A 14,164-nucleotide genomic window follows, 5' to 3' on the forward strand; every position below is an offset into this window, starting at 1 on the left:
GAAACGAGGGCTTTTGAAAGCCAGAGGTGAGGAGAGTACATGCTAGACATGGAGATAGAGTGCCATTTATGAGGAAAAGTAAGGCCAGTTAGGATGGACAATAGTGCATGTACAGAGTGAAAAAACCCCAGAGTGATCAGTCCCTTCAGCTCTAGAGATGGGGATGGGAGCCATCAAAACTCCTACTGGGAGTCCTGTTTTCCCCCTCATTGTTACATTCAAGTTCCCAGGTATCTCCTGCCCCTCCTCCTTCCCTTTGCTCCTTCCCTCTCTTCCCTGCCCTAGAGAAGGCATCATTTGACAAACATAAGTGTGTGTATATATGTATAAAACTATGTCATGCATATTTCTATTTATTGGTTCTTTTTCTGGAGGTGGACAGTCAGTTATTCTTCCCACGATATTATATTTTTCTCTTGGTTCTGCTTGTTGTACTCTTCATCATTTCATGTGTCTTTCCATGTTTTTTAAATTATTCCTTACCTTCTGTGTTAGAATCAATACTATGTATTGGTTCCAAGGCAAAAGAGTGGTAAGGGTTAGGCAATAGGGGTAAAGTGACTTGGCCAGGGTCACACAGCTAGGAAGTGTCTGAAGCCAGATTTGAAACCAGGACTTCCTGACTTCAGGCCTGACTCTCAATCTACTGTTCCATCCAGCTGCCTCCTCCATGTTTTGTTTTTAAATTAACCTGCTCATCATTTCTTATCATGCAGTAGTATTCCATTATAAACATACGCCACAACTTGTTTAGCCATTTCCCAGTTGATGAACATCTCCTTCATCTCCATTTTCAGTTCTGAATTCTCAGCAGTCAATTCATCTATTGTAGGTACTCTGAAAGTTTGCATAACTCTGACCTGAACTTCTGACAAATTCTGACCACCTCTGATGCTGACCTAAGCCTCTGATCCCCCTTCCAGCTTCCTGTCTGCAGGAGCAGAACAAGATCTCAGTTCAGAGAAGTAGCCCAGCTTGCAGAGGAATGAGCAGGTCAGGAATCGCCAACAAAAATGGAGCTTGCAGTAGAACTTCTAGCTGATAGGAGTGAATCCAGCAGCATTTTCTTTGTGCTTTTTATTTAAAACCTAGGTTAAGAATTCAATTCATACTAAGAGGGCAACAATTATATTTTGCCCTGGATCATACTACACTGGAAGCACTAAAACCTTCTAGGTCTCCAATCTGTCTCTGAGATCTTAGGATAATATAATACTCAATAACCAAGAAAAGCAGCAATAAGACCAGCTCAGACTTGACCTCCAGAAGTGTGGCAGAGCCCAACCCTAACATCAAGTCAACAGTCAAGAAAGAGGCTGGAAGAATAGGCAAACAAAAAAAGAACTCCCCAGTATAATTGAGTTGTTATGGTGTCAGGGAAACTAAAGACACAAACGTGGAAAAAAAATGAATCTAAAACACCAACAAGTCATCCCTTAGAGAAAAATCACAGCTTGGGCACAAGTTCAATTAGAATTTCAGAAAGAGATGAGGGAGGAGTTTGAAAAAAGGGCTTAAAGATGTTTTATATATTTGCTCAAAGAAAAAAAATTAAAAGAATGAGAACTGTATAAGAAAAAATTAGAAAAATAATTTAACAGTTTGGCACAACTGGTACAAAACCTTGCCCAAACAACAACCTCCCTGAAAATTTGAATAGGTCAAATGGAAGACAATGACTCCATGAGGAAATAGGAAATAATCAAATGAAGTCAAGAGGCTAGAAAAAGAGACAAAAGTGGGAAGTATCTTATAGTAAAAACCACAAACCTAAAAAAATGGATTGAGGATAAAAAAAAATTTAAGAATCATTGGATTATATGAGTGCTACGATAAAAAAAAAAGAGCCTAAACATAATATTTCAAGAATCTAAAAAAACTCCCTGGATCTCCTAGAACCAGAGGGCAAAATAGAAATAGAAAGAATCTGCCAGTTACCTTCTGAAAGAAATCCAAAATAAAAACACTCAGGAATATCATAGCCATAATTTCAGACTTCCAGATTAAAGAAAAAATACTGCAATAAGCCAGATAGAAAGAATTCCTGTACTGAGGAGACAATCAAGGATTATATACAATTTAGCAGCCACCACTATAAAGGAGCAGAAAATTTGAAATAAGATATTTTAGAAGCAAAGGATATAGGTTTGCAGATAAAAATAATTTACCCAGCAAAACTGTGTATAATACTGTATGGTAAAAAAATGAACCTTTAATGACACAGAGAACTTCTAAGCATTTCTGATGAAAAGAGCTGAGCTTTGGAGAAATTGCAGTTCAAACAATGGGGTTAAAGAGAAACATAAAAAAGGAAACATTAACACAATGACAATGGACTAAACAAGGATAAACAGTTTGCATTCTAATATAGGGAGATGATATGTATCAACTCTGAGCCCTATTATCAGGGGTCTTAGAGAAAATTAATTAGACAAGACCTAAGAGTGGTTTTGTTATATCTTGATCTTAAGAATATAAAGAGAAAGGAAGAGGAAAGCATTGTCAGGGGACAGGAAAAAAAGCACTGTTATGCCATGTTATTAGGGGGTACAAGGAGCCATTGATATAGATGAGGAGAGGATAAGGAAGAAGCTAACCCTTGTACCTCACTTTCATCTGAACTAAAGGAAGGAAGAATACATGGCATATATTAAAATTAATATAGATACCGGAATAGATTTCATTCAGTAGGGAAAAAGGAGAAGGGAGGATGGGGAATTTCAGGCAGGGTAGATTAAGGGTGGTATTAATCCTCAGCAAAATAAACTTTTTTTTGTTCCCTTTGAAATATTATTTTATTTGGTCATTTTCAAACACTATTCATTGAATACAAAGATCATTTTCTTTTCTTCCCCCTCCCCCCCCCCCCGCCACCCCTCCCATAGGCGACACGTGATTCCTCTGGGTATCACATGTGTCCTTGATCCAAACTCATTTCCATCTTGTTGGTATTTGCATTAGGGTGTTCATTTAGAGTCTCTCCTCAATCATATCCCCTCAACTCCTGTAATCAAGCAGTTGCTTTTCCTCGGTGTTTTTACTCCCACCGTTTGTCCTCTGCTTGTGATTAGTGTTTTTTCTCCTAGATCCCTGCAGGTTGTTCAGGGACATTGCATTGACACTAATGGAGAAGTCCATTACGTTCGATTAAACCACAGTGTATCAGTCTCTGTGTACAATGTTTTCCTGGTTCTGCTCCTTTCGCTCTGCATCACTTCCTGGAGGTTGTTCCAGTCTTCTTGGAATTCCTCCATTTCATTATTCCTTTTAGCACAATAGTATTCCATCACCAACATATACCACAATTTGTTCAGCCATTCCCCAATTGAAGGGCATCCCCTCATTTTCCAATTTTTGGCCACCACAAAGAGCACAGCTATGAATATTCTTGTACAAGTCTTTTTCCTTATTATCTCTTTGGGGTATAAACCCAGCAGTGCTATGGCTGGATCAAAGGGATCAGTCTTTTATTGCCCTTTGGGCACAGTTCCAAATTGCCCTCCAGAATGGTTGGATCAATTCACAACTCCACCAGCAATGAATTAATGTCCCTACTTTGTCACATCCCCTCCAGCATTCATTACTTTCCATAGCTGTCATGTTAGCCAATCTGCTAGGTATGAGATGATACCTCAGAGTTGTTTTGATTTGCATCTCTCTGATTATAAGAGATTTAGAACACTTTTTCATGTGCTTATTAATAGTTTTGATTTCTTTATCTGAAAACTGCCTATTCATGTCCCTTGACCATTTATAATGGCTTGATTTTTTGTATAATTGATTTAGCTCTTTGTAAATTTGAGTAATTAGACCTTTGTCAGAGGTTTTTGTTATGAAGATTTTTTCCCAATTTGTTGCTTCCCTTCTGATTCTAGTTACATTGGTTTTGTTTGTACAAAACCTTTTTAATTTGATGTAGTCAAAATTATTTATTTTACATTTTGTGACTCTTTCTAAGTCTTGCTTGGTTTTAAAATCTTTCCCTTCCCAAAGGTCTGACATGTATACTCTTCTGTGTTCATCTAATTGACTTATAGTTTCCTTCTTTATGGTCAAGTCATTCACCCATTCTGAGTTTATCTTAGTGAAGGGGGTGAGATATCCAAACCTAACCTCTCCTACACTGTCTTCCAATTTTCCCAGCAGTTTTTATCAGATAGTGGATTTTGTCCCCAAAGCTAGGGTCTTTGGGTTTGTCATATACTGTCTTGCTGAGGTCACTTACCCCAAGTCTATTCCACTGATCCTCCTTTCTGTCTCTTTGCCAGTACCAAATTGTTTTGATGACCACTGCTTTATGATAAAGTTTGAGATCTGGGACTGCAAGGCCACCTTCCTTTGTATTTTTTTCATTATTTCCCTGGATATCCTTGATTCTTTGTTCTTCCAAATGAACTTTGTTATGGTTTTTTCTAATTCAGTAAAAAAGTTTTTTGGAAGTTCAATGGGTATGGCACTAAATAGATAAGTTTGGGTAGGATGGTCATTTTTATTATATTAGCTCATCCTACCCATGAGCAGTTAATGTTTTTCCAATTCCTCAAGTCTAGTTTTAGTTGTGTGGAGAGCGTTTTGTAGTTGTATTCATATAGTTCCTGTGTTTGTCTCAGCAGATAGATTCCTAAGTATTTTATATTGTCTAAGGTGATTTTTGAATGGAATTTCTCTTTCTAATTCCTGCTGCTGTGATGTGTTGGAGATATATAGAAATGCTGATGACTTGTGTGGGTTTGTTTTGTATCCTGCTACTTTGCTAAAGTTGTTGATTATTTCCACTAGCTTTTTTGTTGATTCTCTAGGATTCTTTAAGTAGACCGTCATGCCATCCACAAAGAGTGACACCTTGGTCTCCTCATTGCCAATTTTAATATCTTCAATTTCTTTTTCTTCTCTAATTGCTACTGCTAGTGTTTCTAGTACAAAGTTAAATAATAGAGATGTTAATGGGCATCCTTGTTTCACTCCTGATCTTATTGGAAATGCATCTAGTTTATCCTTGTGAATCTTAAAATTCTCAGACTCTACCTTGGAACATCATCTTAAGGTTAAGGCTATTCCCCATTTAAACAATGGAGGTACTTGATCAGGAATGTATTGGGAACTTTAAAATTACTCCACCCATACTTAGGCATACTTTAGGGGAAGATAAAGTTGTAAACTCCTTACTGAACAATGAAAAAGTACTTAACCCATACTTATAGTGAGGCAAAAGTCCTTAAGCTAGGTCTATTTTTAGATCTAATACAAAAGGGTGCTAAGTACCTATGAAGGTCAAATTAATCACTAAAAGGTCAGGCAACTTTCAAGGGGCAAGCTTAACAAAGAAGTGTGAAGTACTCAGAAGATATAATCTACCCAGAGAAGGTGAGAACTAAAAACTAAGAATGGGCTGTCCTAGGAAAAGCGTCTACTGTGATTGGTAGACATGAAAATTTAGGGGAGGTGACATAAGAGAATTTCTCTTTAAAAGGATCTGTCTGAACCAGTTCAAGGGAGTTTGAATTAATTCAGCTTTGGTAGCTAAATTGGAGGTCAGGAGTCAGAGGAGGCTGCTGGGTCTCAGAACACTAGAGTTTTTCTTGGAAAGATCTTGTGGTGAGTGATTAAAGACTGACAGTTTCTCTCTTAAAGAGAAAATCTCAAGGCCATTGGCCTATGCCCTAGCCTTTTCCTACTATTCCTTCTTACTCTGTCTCTTTCCCTTTCCTTAATTCCTTGATTTGTATTAATTAAAATCTCCATAAATCCTAGCTGACTTGGGTTTTTCATATTTGGGAATTTTTCCCATGGCGACCACTTATTTTTTATTTAATTCAAGACACTAAAATTATCTTTACAGTTTTGGCAATTCAAAGTCTTGAACCCATATTTTTTGCGGTCACATCCCCATTGCAGATGATGTTTGCTGATGGTTTTAGGTATAAACTGTTTATTATTTTTAGGAAAGACCCTTCTATTCCTATGCTTTCTAGTGTTTTTTAATAGGAATGGGTGTTGCATTTTATCAAAGGCCTTTTCTGCGTCTATTGAGATAATCATGTGATTTTTGTTGGTTTGCTTGTTGATATGGTCAATTATGTGGATGGTTTTCCTAATATTGAATCATCCCTGCATTCCTGGTATAAATCCTACTTGATCATAGTGAATGACCCTCCTGATCACTTGCTGGAGTCTTTTTGCTAGTATCCTGTTTAAGATTTTTGCATCTATGTTCATTAGGGAGATTGATCTGTAGTTTTCTTTCTCCGTTTTTGACCTGCCTGGCTTTGGAATCAGTATCATATTTGTATCATAAAAGGAATTTGGTAGAACTCCTTCTTTGATTATTATGTCAAATAGTTTGTATAGTATTGGGATTAGCTGTTCTTTGAATGTTTAATAGAATTCACTTGTGAATCCATCAGGCCCTGGGGATTTTTTCTTAGGGAGTTCTTTGATGGCTGTTGGATTTCTTTTTCTGATATGGGATTATTTAAGAATTCTATTTCTTCTTCTGTTAGTCTAGGCAATTTGTATTTTTGTAAATATTTTTCCATATCGTCTAGATTGGCATATTTATTGCCATGTAATTGGGCAAAGAAGTTTTTGATGATTGCCTTAATTTCCTCTTCATTGGAGGTAATGTCTCCCTTTTCATCTATGATACTGTTAATTTGCTTTTCTTCTTTACTTTTTTTAATTAGATCGATCAGTACTTTGTCTATTTTGTTTGCTTTTTCAAAGTACCAGCTTCTAGTCTTATTTATTAGTTCAATAGTTCTATCACTTTCGATTTTATTAATTTCTCCCTTAATTTTTAGGATCTCTAATTTGGTTTTCTTCTGGGGTTTTTTAATTTGTTTGCTTTCAAGGTTTTTGAGTTGCATGTCCAATTCATTGATCTCTGCCCTCCCTAATTTGTTAATATATGCACTCAGGGATATGAATTTTCCTCTGAGTACTGCTTTGGCTGTATCCCATAAGGTTTGAAAGGATGTCTCACCATTGTCATTTCTTCAATTAAATTATTAATTGTTTTTATGATTTGTTCTCTAACCAATTTTGGAGTATCATATTATTTAATTTCCAATTGATTTTTAATTTTGCTCTCCATGTACCCTTACTGATCATTATTTATATTGCCTTATTTTCTGAAAAGTTTGCATTTATTATTTCTGCTTTTCTGCATTTGTATGCCATGTTTTTATGACCTAGTGTATGGTCAATCTTTGTGAATGTGCTATGTGCTGCTGAAAAGAAGGTGTATTCCTTTTTGTCCCTATTTATTTTTCTCCATATATCTATTTATTCTAATTTTTCCAAGATTTCATTCACATCTTTTACCTCTTTCTTATTTATTTATTTGATTTATCTAAATTTGATAGTGGTTGGTTCAGATCTCCCACTAGTATAGTTTTACTATCTATTTCCTCCTTCAATTCTCCTAGTTTCTCCATTAGAAATTTGGGTGCTATACCATTTGGTGCATACATGTTGATTAGTGATATTTCCTCATTGTCTATACTCCCTTTGATCAGGCTATATTTACCTTCCCTATCCCTTTTAAACAGGTATATTTTTGCTTTGGCTTTGTCAGATATCATGATTGTAACTCCTGCCTTCTTTCTGTCAGTTGAGGCCCAATAGGTCTTACTCCAACCTTTAATTCTGACCTTGTGAGTATCTACCTGCCTCATGTGTGTTTCTTGAAGACAACATATGGTAGGGTTTTGAATTCTAATCCATTCTGCTATTTGTCTACGTTTCATGGGTGAGTTCATCCCATTCATGTTCAAGGTTATGATTGTCACTTGTGAATTCCCCAGCATTTTGATATCCTCCCCTAATTCTGACCTTTCTTCTTTTGCTATAACCTTTTAAACCAGTGGTTTACTTTAAATCAATCCCTCTAGTCCCCCTTGCTATGGTTCCCTTTCTGGCCCCTCCCTTTTTATTTCCTTCTTGTTTTTTTAGGATCTTTTATTTGATCATTTTCAAACATTATTCATTGAATACAAAGATCATTTTCGTTCCCCCCCCCCACCCCTTGCCACCCCTCGCATAGGTGACACGTGATTCCTCTGGGTATCATGTGTGTCCTTGATCCAAACCCATTTCCATGTTGTTGGTATTTGCATTAGGGTGTTCATTTAGAGTCTCTCCTCAATCATATCCCCTCAACCCCTGTAGTTAAGCAGTTGCTTTCCTTGGTGTTTTTTTACTCCCACCATTTGTCCTCTACTAGTGGGTAGTGTTTTTTCTCCTAGATCCGTTCAGATTGTTCAGGGACATTGCATTGACACTAATGGAGAAATCCATTACGTTTGATTGAACCACAGTGTATCAGTCTCTGTGTATAATGTTCTCCTGGTTCTGCTCTTTTCACTCTGCATCACTTCCTGGAGGTTATTTAATTTATTTCTATTTTTTCAAGTATATCTTGGTACCATCATCGATTCCCCCTCTCCCTTTTTCTTTCTTTTTTTTCTCCAAATCATCTTAATGATTCTTTCCCTTTGAGTGATTCTTCTGATTACTCTATTAATGAATACAATTTTTGAGGGTTACACATAACATTTTCCCCATATATTAATATATATATATGTATATATATATATATAACTTGATCTAATTGTAGCCCTTAAAGAAGAGAATTTGAATAAAAGGGAAAAAACATTTTTCTCCTTTTCCTTTCTTTCATATTTACCTTTTCATGTTTCTTTTGCTCTTTGTGTTTGGATGTCAAACTTTCCACTGAGTTATGGTCTTTTCTTTACAAATACTTGGAAATCTTCTATTTTGTTGAATGCCCATACTTTCCCCTGGAAGTATATAGTCACTTTTGATGGATAGGTGATTCTTGGTTGAAGACCCAGTTCTCTTGCCTTTCTGAATATTGTGTTCCAGGCCTTTTAGTCTTGTAGCATGGAAGATGCCAGGTCTTGTGTGATCCTGATTGGTGTTCCTTTGTATATGAAGTTTCTCTTTTTGGCTTCTTGTAAGACTTTCTCCTTAGCTTGGAAGCTCTTGAATTTGGCAATTACATTCCTGGGAGTTGACTTTTGGGGATTTAGTATAGAGAGTGTTTTATGAACCCTTTCAGTTTCTATTTTGCCCCCTTCTTCAAGAGCTTCAAGGCAATTTTCTTTTATTATTTCTTGTAGTATGGCATCAAGATCTTTGTTTATCTCTGGTTTTTCAGATAGACCAATGATACTAAAATTGTCTCTCCTTCCTCTGTTTTCCTGGTCTGTCACCTTGTCAGTGAGATATTTTATGTTTTCTTCTAATTTGTTAATTTTTTGACTTTGCTTTATTAATTCTTGCTGTTTTGCAAGATCATTGTCTTCCAGTTGCTTAATTCTGGTCTTTAAAGACTGGCTTTCCTTTTCAGTTTGGTCTGCCCTGCTTTTTGAGGCTTCCAGATGTTTCTCCAATTGGGAGTTCTTGTCTATCGGACTGTTGACCTCTCTCTGAATTTTTTCCCATTTTTTCTTGCCAGAAGGTTTCCCTCTTTTGGCTAAGCTCAAATTTGAGTTCTCCCAGAGCTTGTGGACAATTTCTATTTTTTGGCAAAGGTTTTAATTTTATTTGAATTTCATCCTCTTTTTCCTTTGTAGTCTGGGTTTTCCCTCCGTAAAAGTTTTTAAGAGTCACTTTCTTCCTGTTCTTCTTGGAGGGTTCATCTTGGGTACAATGAGCCATCCCTTTGGTGGTTTTCCCTTTCCTTTGTAGTCAGCAATCTGAGTGAGATGGGCAGGTTTTCTGTGGAGTTATGTGGCAGAGCTTTTGCCTCTGGCAGGTTCTGGTGTCTCCACAGCCTCTGTGGTTTGCTAGAGGGCCCGCGATCTGTGCTCTCCAGTGCGCAGGGGTCTCCTGTGTAACCACTCTTAGGGATAGATCCTTGGCAGTCCTTGGCAGTTCCCAAGGACCCTGGTGTGCCCCCCACTCACTACAGTGAGGAACAGGGCTTTTGCCTCAGGCAGGCTCTGGAGTCTCCACAGCATCCACAGTTTGTAAGAGCACCCACGGTAGGTACTCTCCAGTGCACAGGGGTCTCCTGTGTAACTGCTCTCAGAGGTAGATCCCTGGCAGTCCTAGTTAGATCCAAAGGACCCTGGTGTGCCCCCCACCCACTACAGAGACATCCCTTGCTCACTCGCTGTCTCTGGTGAGCACGCTGGTCCGGACTCTGGTTCCATAGGTGAAGTGGGGGAGAGTAGTTCAGATCACGTTTGGGTGTGAGCTTTTTCTCCTTCTTATAGTGTGGAAATGCTCAAACTCCACGTACCTTCAGTGCTGCGCCCTATTGTTGAGTCCCTCCATTCTTCCAAAGATGATTTTTATGTTCTTTTGAGGTAGTCTATTTTGTTGGGTGCTGGGGAGAGGAAGTGATTTGTGTCTAGATTATAGCCATGTTTACCCAGAAGTCAGTAAAATAAACTCTTAACAATGTGCAGAAATATTTATAGCTTTTTTGAGGTGCAAAGAATGAGGGAGTGTCCATAAATTGGAGAATCAATAATCAAGTTATGACATATATGTGTAATGAGATGCTATTGTGTTATAAGAAATGATGAATGTGATAGTTTCAGAGAAATCTGGGGAAACTTAGATGATTTGATATTGAGTGAAGTGACCAAAACCAAGTGGACAATTTATAAAATCATAATTTAAGCCAGTATACTAATCAACCATGATTCCAGAGGACTAATGAACCCCACATTCTGACAGAGAGGTGAAGGACTCAGTGCAGAATGAGAAAAAAAATATGGCTAATGTAGGAATTTGTTTTGGTTAATAATATTAGTTTATATTAGGATAAATAGGAAAATACTATGGAGCATGGAGCAGCTAGATGGCTCAGTGGACAGAGAACCAGCCTGGGGCTGGGAAATCCAGGGTTCAAATTTGGCTTCAAAGATTTCCTAGCTGTTTGACCTTGGCAAATCACCTAACCACTCTTCTGCCTTGGAACCAATATACGGTATTGATTTTAAAGTGGAAAGTAAGGGTTTAAATAAAAGAAAATAATGGGATGTGACTTATTTTAGTTCTCAAGTGGGGGTTTAAGATAGGAAGGTGAGAAGGCCAATATTTGCTGATTGAAAAAAATATGTAATTTAAACAAAAGAAAGAAAATATCTGAAACAGAGATAAAGTGCCTTTTTTTGAGGAATAGCAAGGATTCCAGTGTCACAGGATTGTAGAATTTAGGGGATGGGGATACATTGGAGTGAGGTCTAAGAAGACTGGAAAGGTGGGGGACGGGTTGAATAACAATCAGATTTGATCCTGGAGTTGATATGGAACCTGTGGAATTTATTGAGATAATGTGATCAGACCTGTGTTTTAGGAAAATTAATCTAACAGCTGAATAGATAATGGACTGGAGTCTGGAGTGACTCGTGGCAAGGAGACCCACCTGCAGCCTGTTGCAAAATAGTCCAGGCTTGAGGTGATGAGACCCTGTTATGGATAGTGGCAGCGTCAGAACAGGGGAGAGAGTAATCAGCAGGTCTTAGAACAGATTGGATATGGAGGGTGAGAGAGTCGAGAGGATTCTAGGAAGACATCAAGACTGTAAGCCTTGGTGGCTGGAAGGATGATGCTCATGACCTAGATAAGAATTGAGCAAAGGAGGCTGAAAAGGAGTCAACGGTTAGCTATGACAAGAACTGGAAGAGAGAAGTAGCCTGTGACATTGTTGGTGATTTCTGTGGGAATTTGTGAGGAATTAGAATCCTCGATTTTTAGTAGTGGGAGGGATTTTCAGGGGGAGTGTAGTATCAGGAAAACCATACAGAATATGGAATCAGAAGGTCTACTTTTTAATCTCAGCTCTGCTTATAATCTTATGATCTTGGACAAGTGAATTCCCTAGGCCTCAGTTTCCTCATTTGTAATAGTGGGAGTATGGATTAGATGTGTCCTTACAAGTTTTAACCCTTCAATGTATAGAATATATTCCTGGGAACAGCTGGGTAGCTCAGGGGATTGAGAGCCAGGACTAGAGATGGGAGGTGCTAGGTTCAAATCTGGCCTCAGACACTTCCCAGCTGTGTGACCCTGGGCAAGTCACTTGACCCTCATTGCCTAGCTCTTCCCACTCTTCTGCCTTGGAACCCATACACAGTATTGATTCCAAGATGGAAGGTAAGGGTTTAAAAAAAAAAAGGAATACATTCCTATGGAATTTTGGGCAATTGAAGTTCTGATTAGGTGCTCTAGGCTCACAGTAGCGATTTCACTGAAGACAGCTGCACACTTGAGGAACGTCAGATGTCTGGGACCTTTCTCTTCAAGAAGGCAGTTGGTGAAGCTGGGCAGAGAGTCAATCGGTAATGTAACAGCATTTATTTAGTACTTAACTGGGCTTGGTCTTGGGAGTGGTAATAGAGACAACCTAGAGAGAAGAAACAGCCCCTTTTATTGTATTTATGGTTAGTGTCAGAATGACAGAGCTGGAAGGGCCCTGGGAATGTAGAGTGGATACAGGGTTATCAAACTTTTTTTTTGTCTCACAGTATTATTCTTTCTCATGGAGAATATATTAACTAGTCAGGAGAGCTGGAAGACTTGGACACGTGTACAATAGCACATGTAAACTTCATATAATTTGCAACATACTAAAAGCAAATTTGAGGCCAGCAGTTTGTCAGAGCACACTTAGAAAATTACTGACAGAAATTCAAGGTAGTGAATGATCTTAGAATACAGGATGTCAGCTAGAAGGAACTTTGGAATGTAGAAAGTAGAGAAGGAAGAGCTGTTCCAACATAGAATGAGAGCTGGAGGGAATGATCAGATAGACCTCTTATTTTAGAGATGAGGAATTAGAATGGGGCAGAGGGGCTCCCTGGGCTCACAGCTCATAGAATTCAAATAGAGATCTGATTCCTAGTCCAACTGCCTTTCCTCTAGGCTCCCTTCCTCAGTCTTCCCTGTCCTCGAGGCATTTCCATGTGGATGTAAGGGACAAACAAATGCACCCTTAATTATTTAACTAGTATTTACTAAAGTGCCTATTGTGTATAGAATACAGTAGACAGAATGGTTGGGTGAAATGTGCCTTAGTACATGCATAACAGAAACAAAATAAATATAGTATCATAATAATGTACAACAGAAACAGAATAAACATATTATCATATCACTCCTCCAATTAAATAAATGCTATTGAATGATTATAAGAGTATATATAGTTCTGTGCTAGAAACTGTGAAGGGTCTTTAAAAAAAACAAAACAAAACCCTCACCTTCCATCTTAGTATCCAGTCCATGTATTGGTTCCAAGGCAGAAGAGTGGTAAGGGCTAGTCAATGGGGGTCCAGTGACTTGCCCAGGGTCACACAGCTGGGAAGTGTCTGAGGTCAGATTTGAACCTAGGACCTCCTGTCTCTAGGCCTGGTTCTCAATCCACTGAGCCACCCAGCTGCCCCCCTCCCCCTTTTTTAAACCCCTACCTTCCATCTTGGAGTCAATACTGTGTATTGGCTCCAAGGCAGAAGAGCGGTAAGGGCTAAGCAGTGGGGGTTAAGTGACTTGCCTAGGGTCACACAGCGAGGAAGTATCTGAGACTAGATTTGAACTACGTCTCTAATTCTCAATCTACTGATCCACCTCGCTCCCTTACCCAGGATCTTAGAATGTAGTTTATATTGCAGCCTTTCTCTGAAGATCTTACAGTCTGATAAGGAAACAAAAAATAGACATAAAAGATTAAATCAACAATGAATAGACATTTCATAGCAATGCACAGTGAAAAGAAAGGTAGATTATTAAGCAGTTTATAATTTTCAAGTATTAGGGATAGTTATTGCAGCAGGAATTGAGAAGACAGGGAGAGGTTACTTTGGGTTGGGATGCTCAGGGCCATATCCACTAATGATGGCAGAGTGAACAGTATGTTGGACCTGACATAAGGAAGAATTGAGTTCCAATCTCCTTCCTTATTCACTTACTAGCTGTGTGACCCTGAGCAAGTCACTTAAACTCTGTTTGATTCAGTTTCCTCATCTCTAAAATGGGGATGATAATAACACTTACCTTCCAGGGTTGTAGTGAAGACACAAATGAGATTATCCTCGTAAAGTGCTCAGCATCTTAAAGCCCAATATAAATCTTGTATGTTATTCTGCTAGTCTTTGTGCTCTAGCCTTGGTGGATACTATTATTCCTATTT

At 38.3% G+C, this 14,164-nt stretch overlaps 1 protein-coding gene across 4 annotated transcripts in view; it reads left to right on the forward strand.

The window, feature by feature from the left end:
- RIPOR3 (RIPOR family member 3) overlaps positions 1-14,164 on the forward strand; it is a 124,523-nt gene that overhangs the window by 15,697 nt on the left and 94,662 nt on the right. The window contains exon 1 of one of the 4 annotated variants that reach the window (XM_016423861.2): positions 12,146-12,320. The exons of the other annotated variants lie outside the window; for them this stretch is intronic. The gene's annotated coding sequence lies outside the window, so the exon portion shown is untranslated. Of the gene's footprint in view, positions 1-12,145; positions 12,321-14,164 lie in introns of those variants that run through there. 4 annotated transcript variants of the gene reach the window in all.

This window comes from Monodelphis domestica, chromosome 1, assembly GCF_027887165.1.
Source record: "Monodelphis domestica isolate mMonDom1 chromosome 1, mMonDom1.pri, whole genome shotgun sequence".
Classification (NCBI taxonomy): domain Eukaryota; kingdom Metazoa; phylum Chordata; class Mammalia; order Didelphimorphia; family Didelphidae; genus Monodelphis; species Monodelphis domestica.